Source organism: Sceloporus undulatus, chromosome 1 (assembly GCF_019175285.1).
Source record: "Sceloporus undulatus isolate JIND9_A2432 ecotype Alabama chromosome 1, SceUnd_v1.1, whole genome shotgun sequence".
Classification (NCBI taxonomy): Eukaryota; Metazoa; Chordata; class Lepidosauria; order Squamata; family Phrynosomatidae; genus Sceloporus; species Sceloporus undulatus.
The window spans coordinates 363,900,722-363,918,586 of NC_056522.1; the positions used below are offsets into that span (position 1 = coordinate 363,900,722).

Genomic DNA, 17,865 nt, shown 5'->3' on the forward strand with positions numbered 1-17,865 from the left:
GATGCTGGAGAAGAGTGCTAAGGATTCCATGGATAGCTAAAAAGACAAACAAATGGATCCTGGAGTAGATCAAGCCAGAAATCTCCCAAGAAGCCAAGATGACAAAACTCAGGTTGTCGTACTTTGGACACATCATGAGAAGGCATGAATCATTGGAAAAAACAGTATGCTAGGAAAGGTAGAGGGAAGTAGAAAGAGAAGAAGGCTGCATACAACATGAATGGACTCTGTTAAGTTTGCAGGAGTTGAGCAGAGCAGTGGAGGACAGAGGGTTTTGGAGATGTCTCATCAGCAGGGTTGCCATGGGTCGAGATCGACTCGAGGGCAGTTAACAACAACAAAAATGATTCTAGCATTTTATAAATCACAGTGCGACCCCTGTATCCACAGGACGAATACTCATGCTTTCACTTACCCACATCTGAAAAAAATATGTTCCCTCTAAGTGTTTTCTAGGTCCTCCAGCATTATTTTATAGTATGCTTTTTGCTAAAGTTGACCATAGAGTTGCCTCGGAGGACCTAGAAATCCCTAGAGAGGTGTTTGTCTAGGAATCTCTAGACCCTCTGTCACAATTTTATGGTCAACTTCCTCCAGCTATCTCTCATTTCAGTAAAGTTCATTATTAACTGCAGTTTCACACTTCCACAGTATATCCCAGAAGGTATCCCCCACTGATATGAGGGTTGTATGGTACTTTGGTTGCCTTTTTCTACAGCCATGCTGGCAGTGTTGATGAGGTTGTAGTCCAGCACCTCTGGAGAGAGTGCCAGGTTTTGGACAATTGCAGTAGATGACTGCAGGCAAGTGATCCTTGTTTATAATGGAGATTAATGGTAGAATGCAGTGGATAACATGCCATTCTCTTGCACCTCTTTCAGTACCTCTCCTCCTTCCCCTTCGAATTTACTTAATAAATTATTTGAATGTGGCTGTTAATTTTTAATTTACACATTCCATAAATCCTTAACAAGGGGAGGGGAGCATCCTACCCACCCTCTTCCCTGACTCAGTCCCCAGCCTTGAATAGCTGCACTTCATTACTTTAATAGGCTAGGGGTTAATGGTCTGCTAGGCATACATCTTTCTCTGCTGCTCCTGCCCCAGATTGCTTTGACCCCCCTCTTTAACAATCTGCTGTATTGCAAAGAGATGGAAGAAACAAAGAAAAGGACGCTTTGAGGCCATGCCTTTCGAAAGTCCTCATTTGCCACAAGATGATGTGTATATTGAGTTGGATTCCCTGTGATTTTTGACCAGGAGCTTCTGCTAAGGTCACTCTTTTCTAACAGCAGCAATTCTTGTGTTATCTCAAAACTACTGCACTGCAGATCCTGTTTCATCTTTGAAAACCGACACAAGTTCTCTCTCTCCCCACCTTTCTTCCATTTGCAGCTACTGTTAATAAAATGCTTGCATGACCTTGATTTTGACAGAATATTTTAGAAAACTCCTTTTGGGGTATTTATTTATTTTTAAGAGCGAAAGCCTCTTGTGATTTAACTGTGTGTGTGTGTGTGTGTGTGTGTGTGTGTGTGTGTGTGTGTAACACTGTAAAAAAATTGAATTCCCAAGCAGTATTTTTCTCTAAAGCCTGCCCATGTACTAAGTTAATGACAAGTCCTGAATTGGTTTCAACCTCTAATTAGGTTCTATTCTCAATAAGTGAATGAGATGGTGGAATGAAGCACAAACTTGCTGACATTCCCCCGAGAGGTTAAGGGCTTTGTCTTCCCCAGGAAAACAGTACTGCAATTGTTATATTTAGCAGGTAGAATATACAGCTCCACGCTGTGTATAAATGGAGGCCCGACATCAGTTTTCTGAAAAATGCACACACAGAGACATGCAGTGCCTCTTGGGGCTATACCATTTTCATCTCAGCAAGCTTTACAACAGGAGTGGGAATTCTGTGGTCCACAGGCAACTTACATATTACATGGGCCTTTGGTGCATCCTCCAGAGGCCCTCTCACTGCAAATATGTAGGGAGGGAAAGGAAAATAAAATGAGGATAATTCTTCCAGATGCTTCCAGGAGTCTGATTCTTAGCTACAAGGTATATTCCTGATCCTTGTTTTAACTCCAGCCCTCTTAAAATTAAACCAGACGTAACCAGATTATTTCTGCTTTCATAAGAATCCAGAAGTGTGTCCCACCACAGGGCTTTTGGGTTGGAAAATGTGTCAGGTGTGGCTCCCAGATCTCTAAAACTGCCTACCTATGTCTTACAAGAACACTGTACAGTAGATCAATGCCATCTCCTCCTTAATGCAGATAGCAGGCTAAGAGATACCAGCTTCCCTGAGATTTCCTCAGAATGCAAGCCAAGGCTCAACGGATTGAATGTTCCCTGCATTAAAAATATGTCTGTCTATGAAAGCAAGTAGGGAAAAGCTGTAGCTCAGTGACACAGCTCCTGCTTTGCATGCAAAACCTCCTACTTTCAGTTCAGGCTTCTTTCATAAGCTTGAAGTCATGAGCAGAAAGGAGAAGAAAAACAGCAAAAAGGGAAAACTGCACCTCTTCTAGGAGGGCTGTGTCATTTGCCAGGGCCAGCTCAATACATCTTACTGCCCGAAACAAAGAATACAGTGCCTCCTTCAGCTTGAGCCATATATAAAAAGTTGACCAGACCAGTTGGCGGTTGATAGGTTGACATTCTCCTCCACACCACACCTGAGAAATTAGGCTGGTTTAGGAAACGGATGATAATCCATAGAAATATAGGAGATTATCAGAAGTAAAAGGCATACTTCCGGCTAAATAGCACAGTCATGCTGAAGATTTTTCAGACACATTGTGCTTATCCAGGACTTAACCCATAAAGAGCCAGCAATGCTCCAGCAACAAACCATTCATGGGAAAGTCCCATGAATGGTTTGTTGCTGGCGCATAGCACTGCTGGAGCATAGGTCTGCAAGGGCTGGTTTCATCCTCTGTAGACTCTGGAAGCTCAGATTTTATGACCACTTACAGAATTTGCAGGAAGTTGGACTGTCTCAGATAGAATCATAGAATCTTAGAGATGGAAAGGCCATAGTTCAGTCCCCTGACATGCAGGAATATACAACTCCTGAGAGATGACAATCCAACCTGTGTTTAAAAGAGAGTCTCCTACTCTCCAAGGAAATACTTTACAGTAAAACAGCTCTTAACAGTCAAGAAGCTTTTCCTAGTGTTTAGGTTGAATTTATTGACAGAAACCAAGCTTGGCCCATTTTTTACATGACATCCCTTCAGATATTTAAATATAGCTATCATATCACCTCTCAGTTTTCTCTTCTCCAAGCTAAACATCTCCCTAAGCTGTTCTTCACAGGGTTTGATTTCCAGACTTTTCCCCATCTTTGTTCCCTCTCTCTGAACATGTTCCACCTTGGGATTGTTCAGGAGGCAGAGCTCAGGTATTGCTGCCATCTCCTTCTAGCATTTGCCACCTAAGAGTTGCCTCACTGTGCTTCATGATAGTACTGGCTCTGCTCTGCTTTTTTCTCAGACAATTGAATATATTTGTCGGAGAGGGATGTTTGCTCTTAATGTAAGCATTGGCTGGTTGTGCTGAAATAACATCCCCAAGGAAGGAATCTCTGAATCATGATTGTTTTAGATCAGCTCTAGGACTCTGCTTCTGTTTTAACTTTTGCTGTAGATTCTTTCATGGTTTACTTCCTTTCATATTTTTGAGATGGTACAGAAGCACATTGTTAGCATTGCATTCATTTGGAGACTTTTAAATCTATATGTTTGGAGATGAGGAGGCAACGGGGTTGCTTTTGATTCATATTTTGGGTGTGATAATTTGAGTCTTACTGCTGCTAGAAACTGGAAACTCCTATCTTACAGAATCAACCTGCTTCTCTTTCTCTTTTCCTCTTTTAGTGTTAACCAGCTAGACAGCTACGTGACTGCAGTTTTGCCACAGAGCCCTGGCGTTCACACTGTTCTTTTTTTCAGGGACCGCTTCCCGCATCGATTTGTCAGCCAAGAAATCTGCTACAGAAACCTTGTACGTTGTACAGGATTTTGGAGCAGTGTTTGCCGGGGGCTACTGTAGAACAGAGACAGACAGAAGGTAGTTTTCTGGGTAATTTGCAGCGCATAGGCAAGGATTTCCAGTCCTCCTGCTTTAGCAACAAGGGGAACAGAAAGCTCCCTGCCCCCATCTCCTCCTAAATTAGGCTGCTAAAATCAAGAAGGTTTGTTAAAGGAAAGTAGGAATGTGTGAACTGCAAATCAAGTCCTTAACACAAATTCCTTGGCAGAGGATATGCTCAGAGCTACACCTTGATCCACAGAACTGGGCCGTTTCTGGGTTCTGTGATGCTATTATGCAGCTGAGATGCTTCAATGATCTAGTGCATGAGTGAGCAAAATGCAGCCATGTGCAGATCAATGCACAGCTGGTGCAATATGGCCTACCAAGACTGTTTCTGTGGTCCTTGAGCCTTCAAGGCTTCCTGGGTTTTCCTTTTTCAGGCCCATCAAAAGAGTAAAGTGCCTCTCCAGACATTAAAAAAATCCATTAAAAAATAGATTTCCATTGACATCTGGGTTTTGTTTGTTTGTTTGTTTGTTTGTTTACTGTCCACAAGGACATCAGGAGAATCCCATGGGCAGATGATTTTCTCCTAGTTTTGGCACAGTTGCCCAGCTTAAAAGTCTGCTCACTCCTGATGCAGATATGGAAAAGCCTTTGCTAAACTGTGGCTGGGGCTGATGATTGTTGGTACAACACATCTGGAAGGTGCCCACTCAGGGAGAGCTGCCATACAAAGTATTATTTCTCTCTTTTCAACAGCTTCCTGGGCTTTAAATAGTCTCTCATCACTTATCCTTGAGCAGAGATCAGAGCAAAAGTAGTTTGCTGGCTGAATGAGGAACCCCTACAGCAGTGATGGGCAACTTCATGGGTGCCAGGAACCATTTCTTTCCCAAACCCCACAAATGGGCTGCATTCCCCAAATACACCAAGCCCAGAAACCTATTCTTTTTCCTGCATTGATTCTCAAAGTGGCAACAGAAGGAGATGCACCTTCACTTCCTGTCACCATTTTGAGAGGTACTGCAGAGGAAGATGGAGGTATATGCTCTGCAGAGCTTCACAAAATGGTGACAAGAAATGAAGATGCATTTCTTCTTGTTTCCATTTTGAGAGTGAGTGCAGATTAAAATGGAGATACTTGGAGGGTTCTGGGGTCCTTGTAGGGGGTGGGGTTATTATTACATATTTTAGGTGGAGTTTTCGCATGAGAAAAGATGCTATCAAATTATGCCAAATGTGTTTGTTTTTTTAAAAAAAAGGTGGGGGCTTGGGGGATAGTAAGGGGTTTAGGGGATATAGCAATAGCAAGTACATTTCCATGCTGTTTATGAGTGAACTAGCACTACCTAAGCTGTTTACATTGTGTAAGCCATTTGTCCCCAACAAGCTGGGTACAGTACTCATTTTTACTGACCCACAAAAGGATGGAGGGCTGAGTGGACCCTGGAGCCCTACCTGGGATCAAACTGGAATTGAACTGGGATTGAACTTAAAACCTTGTGGCTGCAGTACTTTGCCACTAGGGCTCCTTAGAATTGGAACCCATTCCTGCCCGAAAGGCTGCATCCAGCCAACAGGCCAGAGGTTCCTCATCCTCGTACCCTTTATGTCCTGCCTTACCTTTATCCTAAAACTCTAAGACATGGGATTCTCAGGTGGCCTTCCAATCAAATATTGCTTAGCTTCAGCAAGGTGACTTGATTCTTTCCCCTCATACCATGTCCTAAAAAGTTTCTTGCAGAGCCATTTTGCAGAGCATTGAATTTTCTCTCAGCCTGGGATTGCTGTGCCCTATGTGTAGTTGAGTAGCTTGCAACACATATTAAGAACTGTAAGAGTTGGGGTGAAGGGAAGAAAATGGTATATTGATTCCTGCAGAGTATTACACACACACACACCCTCTTGCCATCTGTCTTCCATGCTAGGCTGGAGGCAAGCTGTAGTGACCTTCAACTGCTCTTCCCTTCCTGGAAAGAACTACTTCTAGCCACTGCTGAGGACAAATACCTTTCTTCTCTTACGTATTGTCTTAATGAGCATCCTGTAACTTACGGAAAGCTTGAGGAATATTATTTTAAGACACAAAACATCAGAAATCCAATAACCTCCCCCCCCCTTTTTAATTCTGCACTAGAGAAGCTCAGATGCTGTGCTTAGAATAAGCTATGCAACATTTCATTTGCATAATATTCTGACTGTAGCATTTAAACTCCTGAATTAACTAGGAATAGATTTGCACAGATGAGGTCAGAAGACAAAAGAGGGAGAAAGGGATGGCAGGCTAAAGCTCAGAAGGGAACGGTGGCTTAGAAATCACACCTTCTGCTGTATAGCTGTATTTTTGCTACAGATTTGAATTAATTTCATTTCTTTTCTTCTCTCCAGAGAACCCTTGGGTCAGTAGTTCTGTGATGAAGGCTAGAAAATAACAAAATTATTGGCACGCTTACCAAACTACAATTGTTGATTCATTGAGGGCAACAATTGCATGTGTGTGTGTGTGTGTGTGTATACATACATACATACCTTTATTACAGTCTCCCATCCATTGTAATCCAAACTGCATACATGATTCCTCTCCTCATTTCATCCTCAGAACAACCCTGTGAGATAGATAAAGCTGAGAGAGAATAACTGGTCTAAGGCTATTCAGATAATTTAATGACTGAGTAGGAGATTAAATCTGGCACGCATCCCCAGCATTCTAACCACTATGCAATAGCAGCTTAGCAATAGCAGCTTCATTTATATACCGCTTCATACCGCACTAAACAGTCTCTAATCAGTTTACAACTGTAAGCGAATTGCCCCCAACAAGCTGGGTACTCATTTTAGCAACTTCAGAAGGATGCAAGGCTGAGTCCATCCTGAGCCCCTGGCTGGGATTGAACTCACAACCTTGTGGTTTGTGAGTGAGTGGCTGCAGTACAGTCATTTAACCACTGCACCACCAGTGTCTCTTACTAGCTTTATAAAATTGTACGTAGGTTTACAGTATAGATACACACCTGGAAAGTGCCTGGTTCCCCTGCCATCAGCCACATGCTGCTCACAGATATTAAGATTTTTCAGACTTTTTCAATCTAGGACAGTGAGCACTAGAAACTTGATCTTTACTTCATTAAAGCAGAGGTCATTTAAGAAAGCAAATGCTTGCCCACGGAGTTCTATTTGTGCAAAATGTTGCAAACTTCCTTTTTGGCCAAATGAGGAGCTACTGTTTATCAGTGCCTACTTCCAGTTCTTTGATGTTGATGTAATTCACGAAATGTTACACATCAAGCTTATGTATAGTGCTGTGATTTCTGTAGTTCTGTCTCTCTCTCACACACACACATGCATACTTGTAATGAATCAAAAGCATTTCCCTTCAGAGGTGAACCATCCTGGTTTCCTTGTCAGCAAAACATCAGTTTGCCCACATGCTTGCTCACTTAAAGGACATTCTGTCCCTCTCTCTGCAAAGGCAACGTTTTTAGTGTGCTAGTAAGCACTGAGCAAATGCCAAAAAGATATCGTCGTCTCAGATGCTGCTGCTTCACTCCCACAAACCATCGGCACCTCCTACCACAGTTGCTGCCACTGAGATACCGGTAATTTATTGCTCTTGTTGTGACGCTGCAGTGGCATTGCTGAACACCATGATCCCTCCCCTAATACATACATACAGACATACATATATAAGCCAAATACAGTTGCATTGCTTCTGTTGCTTCTTCTGTCATTCCCTAAATCATTATGAAGATTGTATCAGGGATCAGACCCAATCTGATGTTCTACTAAGCTAATATTAAAAACAAAAGTATTGAAAGAGGGGATGTTGCCTTGTTTGGTCCATCAAGCTCAAGAGTGTCTAAATTTGCAATAGCTCACCAGATTTCAGTCAAAGGTCCTTCCCAGCCCTCCTTGGAGATGGTTGGGATCAAACCTGCGACTTTGTGCATGCTGAGTACTGATATATGGCCTTTTAAGGAGATTTGGAATGGATTTGTGTGTGTGTGTCTGTGTGTGTACTACTCATTAGAAAAGACAATCATGCTAGGAAAGGTGGAGAGAAGGAGAAAGAGAGGAAGACCACATGTTAGACGGATGGACTCAATTAAGGAGGTGATGGGTATGAATCTGCAAGAACTAAGAAAAATAGCGGAAGACAGGGAGTCTTGAAGATGTCTCATCCACAGGATTGCCATGAGTTGACATCAACTCCAGGGTAGTTAAAAACAACAAAAATACTATATACATATATGTGAGACCCAACATGATGTAGTGGTTTGAGCGTTAGACTACAGCTGTAGAGAACAGGGTTTGATTCCCTGCTCAGCCATAGAAACTCACTGGGTGACCTTAGGCAAGTCACACATGGTTAGCCTCAGAAAGCGCCATGATAGGCTCATCTTAGGGTCACCAGAAGTCAGAAATGACTGAAGACAAAACAGCAACAATACACACACACACGTGTGTGTGTGTGTGTTTGTGTGTAAATATATGTGACAGATCACTTTACCAAGGCTGGCCCCTAAGCTCCACTACCCACCCTACCCTTGTTTCCCCAAATCCTGGCTTGGATTGGGCTACGGGGCCTGGGGGTGAGCCCTTTAAATGTGAACTTGTGGCAGAATTGATATGTGGCTTCTTTAATTTGGTATATGTGGCCTGACTGTGATTCAGGCTTGACAGAAAGTTGGAGACATGCAGGGATGTAGCCGGGGGGGGGGGGGTCGGGGGGGCGGGCCCCCCCCCTTCCATTAGAAAAATGAATGGTGTGTGCTGCTGCGCCGCCGCACTCAAGCCCCATTATAATGGTGGCACTTAGTCTGGACCCCCCCCCCTCCTAAAATCCTAGCTACGTCCCTGAGACATGTTGCCCAAGGACACCTAGTGGGATTCTCTGGCCAAACAGGGAGTTGAACCCTGATCTGCAGAATCATAGTCCAGTGCTCAAACAACTACACCATGCTGGCTTTCCCTTTTCTTCTCAAGAGAAGGGTCAGATATTGCCCATGCCTCCCAAAAGATTTCTGATCTAGCCTTCCTTGTATGCTGTTGCCCATCTCCTCAGCAATCTTTTCAGGCTGAAAAAAATGCTCAGAAAGATTCGGCATTGTCTCTCTCTCTCTCTCTTCTCTTCTCCATCCCTCCACCTGCACCTCTCCTTTCTAATCTCTCCACTCTCAGCTATGCCATGACCTGTACAAACCCTGAATCTGTTGCTACTTATAGTGTCTGCTGGCCTTCCGCCTAACCTCTTCCCCCAGCTAGTGAAATGGGGAGAGTTGACCTCTTGGCAAGGCCGATTCTGCAAGACTCTTTGGCCCCCTGGGTTGAATGGATGTGGGGTGGGAGCGTTTCTACAGACCCTCCTATTGTTCCCTCTCTCACCTCCTCTGCCTCTGCAGTTTCGGATGCATTATACATGAGTGCATTCATTTTTAGGACAGCTCCCTTCCCCCTCCCCGGATCAAAAGACTCACACAGCTTCCCAATGTGAGTAGGACTAATCTGGGATAATTACTGTATCAACTCAGGCTAACACACAGATCTCATTAAACAAATTGAGCGGTGGTAGCTTTTTTTTGGGGGGGGGGGGAAGAAGGGGTGGGAAGCCCTTGAAGGAGCCACTTTGGAAATTGTGGGGCAGGGGTTGGCATTCACGCAACACATTTTTCTCATTAGGGGGTTGTTTCTGAGATAGGATTCCCTTGGGAAACAGTGTCTTCTCTGTATTTGCTCTCAGTTCACACAGTTATTCTCAAAGGTGAGACGAGATCCCTTGTTATTCCTGTTGTGATTTGAAAAGCTGCTAGCCTATATATTCAAATACCTGGAAGTCTTTCATGAGGGAAAGGGCAAAGACTTCTTCTTCGTGGTCCCAGAGAGCAAGATCTGTTTTTCCTGTACTGAAGGATACTTTATATTTATTATTTTTATATTTATTTATATCCTACCCTTCTCTCAGGGCTGGGACTCAAGGTGGCTTACAACATTAAAAAACGCTATACAGTTAAAAACATTCAAAAATAGTATATTAAGATAGAATTAAATTACTGCAATAATTTAACCAAAATCTAAAATATGCTAAAATCAAGTACTTTAAAAAGATTGAAATGCTTAAAATATAATAAAACAACATAACAACACCCCATTCTACTTAAATAAGGTCCTTTTATATAATCTGGGGATCTCTCCCTCCAGCATCATACCTTGGTATCCATTGGGTTTTGGTTCCAAGAGCCCCAATTGGATAATAAAATCCATAGATGCTCTAGTCTCATTAAATACAATGGTATAGTAAAATCACGTCCCTTATATAAAATGACAAAATCAAGGTTGCCTTTTTGGAATTTATATAATTTTTAAATATTTCCAAACATGAATGGTTGAATCCGTGGATAAAAAATACATGGATATGGAGATCTGACTGTAGTTTACTCCTATTCAACAGGATCCCACAATCCTCTGTGTAGCACTTTCACAGAGCTGCCATGGCAATAGCGGAGCCAAAAAAATCAGCTTCTACCTGTCAGGTTGCACATGCCAACACCTGAATCTAACCCTAGGCGACCACATTTTTATTAAATATTTTCTTAATTTTTGTGTGTAAATCAGGCAGGGCCTTCTTTGCAGCAGCCCATTGGATCCAGAACTGTCTCTAGGTGAATTCAGTCTGCCTCCATCTCTACTGAGAGATGGTACTGTTCTGAATCACATTAGGGATTGTTTTAATTATGCAATGTTTGTTTGTTTTTTAAAAAACATAGTCTATTTTTTTTAAAAGGAAAATATTTTGTTCTGTTTTTATTGGTTTCACATTGTCTTACTGCACACTGGCATTCTGAGAAGCAGTAAATAAAAACTTTAATAAATAAATCAGAAAGGAATGCTTGCAATAGTTGAATAGTAAAGCCAGTTATCTAGTGGAGTAGTGTGTTCCCCTTGCTCAAATTGTAATGTGAGAAACAAGGACAAAGTCTCGGTGCCTTACATAGGTGTATGAAAAAGACAAGTTGATCAGGTGATGCAAAGCAATTCCCTCTTCTGTGTAGCTGTTAAAGGTACAGGAGCCCTGTGACCATCCTAGTATTAAAGCTGGAAAGAAGCCTCTTGGAGATGCTGGCGCTTTGGATGTCTTGTATCAAACAAGAGGCAGCCTATAAGGTCTCTTCCAGGTCTATGATTCCCTTAGTACTTCATAAAACAGAGAATCCAGTGTCAATAATGATATAGTTCCAAATCATCATAATCATCGGCACCCATTTAAACATGTTTAAAATTTAAATATGAAAAGTGTGTCATGATGCAACCCAATACTTGATCGTCATTTGATCTTATACCTTATGTAACATGAAGGTCTTTTTATTCACTGTAAATGCACAGTGGTTTAAGCATCATTCTGTCATCTCCCATAGGGACCCCTGTGAAATGTAGTCCAGAGTTGGAGACTAGGAACCTTTTTCAGGGATGTCTTAACTCCCTTAACTACGGTTTCCAGAATTTTTATCAGCTGGAAGGTCCATAATGGTGATAATAAAACTGTTTATAGGCCTTCAGTAACTAACTGAGGCGGGTTACAGACCACCGAAAAGCGGCGGCCTGTACTCGCCCTTTTCCCCGGTGTATCGGGGCCTCAGTGGCCAGAACGGCAGCCTCTGAGGCCCTGATCTGCCACTTTCCGGGCTGCGGGGAAGCGGCAAAAGGCTGCTTCCCCACAGCCTGGAAAGGGGTGTCCTTGGGGCTTCAAGCTCCTTCCTGCTCCGCGCAAAGGGCGCATTAAGCACCCTCGCTCGCAGCGATGGCGTCACGTCCACGCCACCTCGTTTGGAGGCAGCGCGTTTGTGACGCCATCATGGCAGCCCCCATGTAGATGGGGCACCGTCATCTTGTACGTCCTCAGGACGTATTAGGCTTGGGGGCGTCAAGAAGTGACGCCCCTTTTTAAAACTAGGATGTCCTGAGGACGTCCCTTATGGCCGTTTGTAACGTGCCTGAGTCTACATGGATGTGCTGTACATTTAAAGTTTTAATGTCTTGGTTAAGTTGATGTTTTCATGACAGTTTCAAGTTGATTATATATATATATATATATATATATATATATATATATATATGCATTAGATATTTTAATATGATACAAGTGCTTTGTGTTTCAATCTTGGAAGAAGGGCAAGATGCAAATAAAATAAAAGGAAGTAAAATGCAAAATTAGAATCTAGATATCTGCCAACAATTAACAAAAGGGAGTATGTGCTTAGGAACATGTATGTCTTTTTTTTAGCTTTAATTAGGACATGAGTTTCATCATCTATGAGTGAGTTTTCTTCTATTTTGAAAGTATTAAACATTCACCATTTAGGGAATATATATATATATATATATATATATATATATTTCATTTCTCTGGAGCACCCAGCATCATACTATTGTCAATATAACACTTCCATGGATTATAACATTCTAGTGTAAACCACTGCATACAAATTCTTTAAAAGCCTGACATGAACAATAGTATAATCTGCTCTTGTGTTTCCCAAGCGCTTTCTCTGAGCACAAAGCATTTATTGTGTGAGTGACCTTTCACAGAGCGGAGATGCTCCCCCATTCCTAAATGCTGAGATTCAGTTTTCCCTCCATCCAGTTTTCTTTAAAAAAAAAACCAAATCTTTTACTTAAAAAGCAAAATTAAGAAACCTTAACTTGGTGGTTAAACCGTGGAATAAATTGTCTCTTAGCTGTGATTTATTAATTAGGCTCCCCACAGAGTTCCCCTTCTGTGCTGTTTTTAAAATGTACTTGGCATTGTAGAAATGCAAACAGTTTGCGTTGGAAAGAAACGTCCAGATGTTCAGTACTTTTGGTAACTATATTCACCCCCCGCCATGTCTCTCTCTCACACACACATCACAGAATTTTATCTTGATTTCTGGATGAAATCTAAACAGCAGCCTCCTGCAGCATTTTGGATCAAGTGATAGCAGGTGACTGAGGCTTCTGCTACTTTACTGCTTGAAAAAGCTAAAAAGAAATCCAGCCTGCACAACCATTTATAGCAGGATTACTAGGCATGCCATTAACTGTTCACAGTGATGAGTACTTTGACTCTGCCAACATGGTATCTTTCTGAGATTTCCATTGTATGTTTACACCAGTCCATCTTTCCCAAGGATAAACTGGTTTCGGGGTACTTGTCCCCCAGATTAGCCTTTTGAGAGGAAAACATGTCTGGATATGAGCTTTAAGGCGCCTTCCTTGAAGTTTCACTTTCTTTCCTGTAGAACATAAATTTCCTGAGTGTAAAAAACCAGGATCGTGTATCTTGATGTCTTCTGCACATGTATATTAAAACATTTTTGCAAGGTTTCTCAGCCAAGGTTCCCTGGAATGCTAAGATACCATCAGAGGTTCCTAGATGTTCCACAAGAGATTGTGAATGATAAACAAGTTTTTAAAAGCTGTAAATAGAACTTTTATGCAGTGATTCCTTAAGAGCTGAAAATTATTTGGAGGGTTCCTCTAAGGTTAAAAAAGGTTGCAAAAGGCTGATCTGTTGGATGTCATCTGCTATGTCCTATGCTGCATCTGATGAGGTTTGAGTCAGATTGTTAATGCCTTATGGGGAGATTCTAATACAGCTGCAAACAAAACACAATTGCTTTTAGGGCCAGAATAGAGTAGTGGTTAGAGCAGCTTTCCCCAGTTTGTTCACCAGGGAATGGTTGTCTTAACACATCCAGTTAGGGCAGGCTGCATTGTAATATTGGACTAGGACCAGAGAGTCCTGGGTTTAAATTCTAACTCAGCACACTGACAAAATCCACTTGATTATGTTTCAGCCTGACTTACATTGCGGAGAACGTACATCTTCGTATTACTATAAAGTGGGAATCAGCAGTGCTGTGCGTGCTTTGTTATTGTTGTGTGCCTTCAAGTCATTTCTGACTTATGGCAAGCCTATTATGGGGTTTTCTTGGCAAGGTTTGTTTAGAGAGGGTTTGCCATAGCTTTCCTCTGAGACTGAGAGTGTGTGACTTGCTCACGGCCACCCAATGGGTTTTCGATTCAAATCCTGATCTCCAGAGTCATAATCCAACACTCAAACCGCGAAACCACACAGGATCCCTGCCTTATGCTTATTGGAGAAAAAGTAGACTAGAATTACAAAAATATATGCCCACTTACATACATGAATGTTTGAAAAAGAACCCAGAATAGAACCACGTTCCCTTGCATGTAGCTACCTAGCATGATGGGCAGATAGGTCTTTTCTCTAATTACATTAGTCTTCTCTGCAAAGGATTTAAAAATATAGGTGCCTTCTCCTCTTCCTGCCATGTTTCTTAAAAGCAACACAGTCCTATATTCCAGTACCTCATTTGTTTGAACTTGTGAATAATCTTGAAAGATTGACACTTTGAAGGGGTGCAAGAGGGCCAGATGCGACGCTTCTCTCTCTCTCTCTCTCTCTCTCTCTCTCTTTTTTTTTTTTTAATTGAGAGAATTAGATGTAAACCAGTGTGCTGTGATGTCCCCGTTGCCCTCTATTTTTAGCAGACAGGTTGCCTTGTTATCAGTTGCATGAATTACATAAGAGGCTTTTGTGGGGGCTAGTTTCATTAGAGGACTGAGCAGCAGAGCAGAGAGATGGGGAAATATGCCGAACTGTTTGGCCAAGCAATTAACGCCACTTTAGTTATTATTTTTTCCCATTCATTTTCCCACCCATCCCCATTCTCAATTAAAAACCATTTTGGGCCAGGAAGCTGGCTTTATGGGGGGACATTACATCATGGCCAAGACCACATGGTCCTTGGTTTCCTGGCAGGCAACATCCTTTTTAATTCCTTGAGCTGATTTGGATGGATGGGTGGCTTCTCAGAGTAAATCTGAAGCAGTCTATTCCCAGCTGCAAAGGTGACATTGTGATTAACAGAGATGGGGCACCTGAGAAACAAGGATCTGAAAAGCACTGGGTGGGAGAAGCTATGTAGTGGGGTATGTAGGGCAGTCTCCCTCTAAAATATGACCGGCTCACAAGCAATTGATGCATCTGCCCTGTGGTTCTGTCTGACCAATTCTGTTAACCTTCCAAGGATTTTCTTCTGCTGTCTCTTGTCAAGCTGATGTGTTCAGGAGACATGAGCCCTCTTGGCTTAAAAGCGAAAGGCTCCAGACTTCTCCATCTAAGGAGCGGAGATTATTCTGTATACACATACCATCTCTTTTAAATAAACACAACCAGCTTTCTCTCGCTCTTCCCCACCCTCTGCCATGTTTAATGCAAGCAATTCAAACATAGTGGCATGAAGCCAAACCACAATTTTTGCAGTATTATGGGGATGTATGCGGATGCATTTTATGTGCCTTCAGTATGGCTCGAGGCTAAGAGATTCTAAGTATGTATCCAAACACAGTGGAAATACTGAAATACTGTGTTCACACTGGAAATACTATATTTCCATCTACAGTGGAAATACTGAAGTACTTCAAATGGCTTCTCCCAACGAATTCTGGGAATTGTAGTTTGGTCGGGTATGGTGTGATGTATGCTTGCCAAGGGATTCCTAGATCCCTTTTTGCAGAAATTCAGGAGCTCAACAGACCGCCCCTTTGGAGCAGCCTGCAGCCGCCCCTTTCCTCACCTGATCAGGGCTGCGGCAACTACATGCCGCAGCCCCAATCTGGCTTTTCTGTGGGGCAAAAAGAAGCTGCAAAAAGCATCTCCTTTTTGCACTGTGGAAAGTGCACCCGAGTTGTGGCGGCAGCTTTTTGCCTCTTCTTCAGCATGGCACATGTAAATGCTGCACCGAAGAAGCAGTGTGACACCGCCCACCATCTGGTCAGGCAGGCGGCATGGGGGCAAAGTTGGGGTGGCTGGCATGCATATGCCACACACCACCACACTGGCGTATAATGCCACTGTCGAGCCCCATAGTTTCTTGCAAGAAAGTGAATGACTATTAGCATTTAGCATTTACATTTCTATACCACTTATCAGTGAACTCAATATTCTCTAAGCAGTTTACAATATGTAAGCCAATTGCCCCCAACAAGCTGGGTATTCATTTTACCAACCTACAAAAGAATGGAAGGCTGAATCAACCTTGGAGCCTCTAGGATCAAACTCACAACCTTGTGGCTGCAGTACCAGGATTTAACCACTGCACCGCCAGGACTATTGAACTCATTTTTATATAATTGATATTATATCAGTGTACTATATAATCTATTCTATGTAGCTAGCTGAAGCCAGCGTATTGTAGTGGTTTGAGTGTTTGACTCTAGAGACCAGGATTCTAATCTCCACTTGGTCATGGAGACTTGAGTGTCTTAGGCACTTTATATTTTCTTAGCCTCAGAGGAAGGTAAAAACAACCCTCCCCTGAACAAATCTTGCCAAGAAATACCCATGATAGGGTTTGCCTTACAGTTGCCATAAGTTGGAAATAACTTGAAGGCATACAATAACATATGTCTTGCTGAAGATATCCTGTTTGTGGCGCGGTACAGACCACCCCTTCAGGGGCGGCTTGCACCCACCCATTTTCTTGCTGGGTTGGCGGCAGGGCAGCCTCACCAGCAGCCCAGAGGCCCCAACCCAGCGCTTTTTGGGACCAGGAAGAAGTGGCAAAATGCCGCTTCTCTGTGGTCCTGAAAAGGGGTGTCCTTGGGGCTTCATGCCCCAGGACACTCTGACAGGCGCAGCCATGGGAGAAAGGGGCCGCCTGGCCCCTTTCTCCCATGGCTTCGTTCCCGCGGCCATCTGGTTGCCATGGGAACAAAACCGCAATGAAAAGGAGATACCGTCATGATGCCACTTCCTGTGTGCCACGTTTGAGTGCTCAGTGGCAGCGCCAGCATCATGGTGGTCCCCATGTAGATTGGAGTAGGGTTGCAGGGCGTTCGGATGCTCCATCCCTGGGCAACCCTAGTATGTGTCCAGGCTAGCACAAAGCACCGGTCTGGACCAGACCTATGTCACCTCTGAATCCTAGTCACACCCCACTTCAGTTTGTTTTTGTGATAGTTGTTGTGTTTGTTAATAATACCTGGGGGGGGGGGAAGCCAGCATGGTGTAATGGTTTGGATATTGGATTATGACTCTGGAGCTGTTCTATGCTTTCAAGTCATTATGGCAACGCTAAGCCAACACTGTCATGAGATTTCCTTGCCAATATGTGTTCAGAGAATGTTTGTCTTCGCTTTTCTTTAAGGCTGACACCTAATCTGTACTGGCCAGGATACCCCAGGTTCAGCCAGGGGTATCCTGGCCCCACAACTGCTCTGTTCTGCCACTGTTACCTTGGATCCTATTTCTGCAAGATTTAAGATGGAAAGTGATTTCTGTCTGGCGATTTTCAGATCATTAAGCTTTGAAACCTTACCCGCTTAACTGAGGAATACATCCTGTTATATTCAATAGGGTTTGGTTAAGAGTAGAAATGTTAAAGCCTAGAGGGGAAAGAGCCAGCGTGGTTAGTGGTTTGAGTGTTGGACTATGACTCTGGAGACCAGGGTTCAATTCCTCATTTGGCCATGAAACCCACTGGGTGACCTTGGGCAAGTCACATGTTCTCAGCCTCAGAAGATGGCAATGGCAAACCTCCTCTGAACAAATCTTGCCAAGAAACTCCTGCATTAGAGTTGACTTAGGATTGCCATAAATCAGAAATGACTTGAAGGCACACAACAACAACAAAGCATGCACAACACTCCTCATTCCCACTTTATGCTCACAGGAGGGGTACATCATCCTCAATGTAAGTTAAGCCAAAAGATTGGCCCAACATAACAAATCATGCCAAGAAAACCCCATGACAGATTTGCTTG

At 42.9% G+C, this 17,865-nt stretch overlaps 2 protein-coding genes across 3 annotated transcripts in view; both read left to right on the forward strand.

Moving 5' to 3' along the window:
* Positions 1 to 17,865, forward strand: part of LOC121934963 (cytochrome c oxidase assembly factor 8) — a 723,331-nt gene that overhangs the window by 550,785 nt on the left and 154,681 nt on the right. The gene's annotated exons all lie outside the window — the stretch shown is intronic.
* Positions 1 to 17,865, forward strand: part of TRMT61A (tRNA methyltransferase 61A) — a 66,125-nt gene that overhangs the window by 38,616 nt on the left and 9,644 nt on the right. The window lies entirely within an intron of this gene.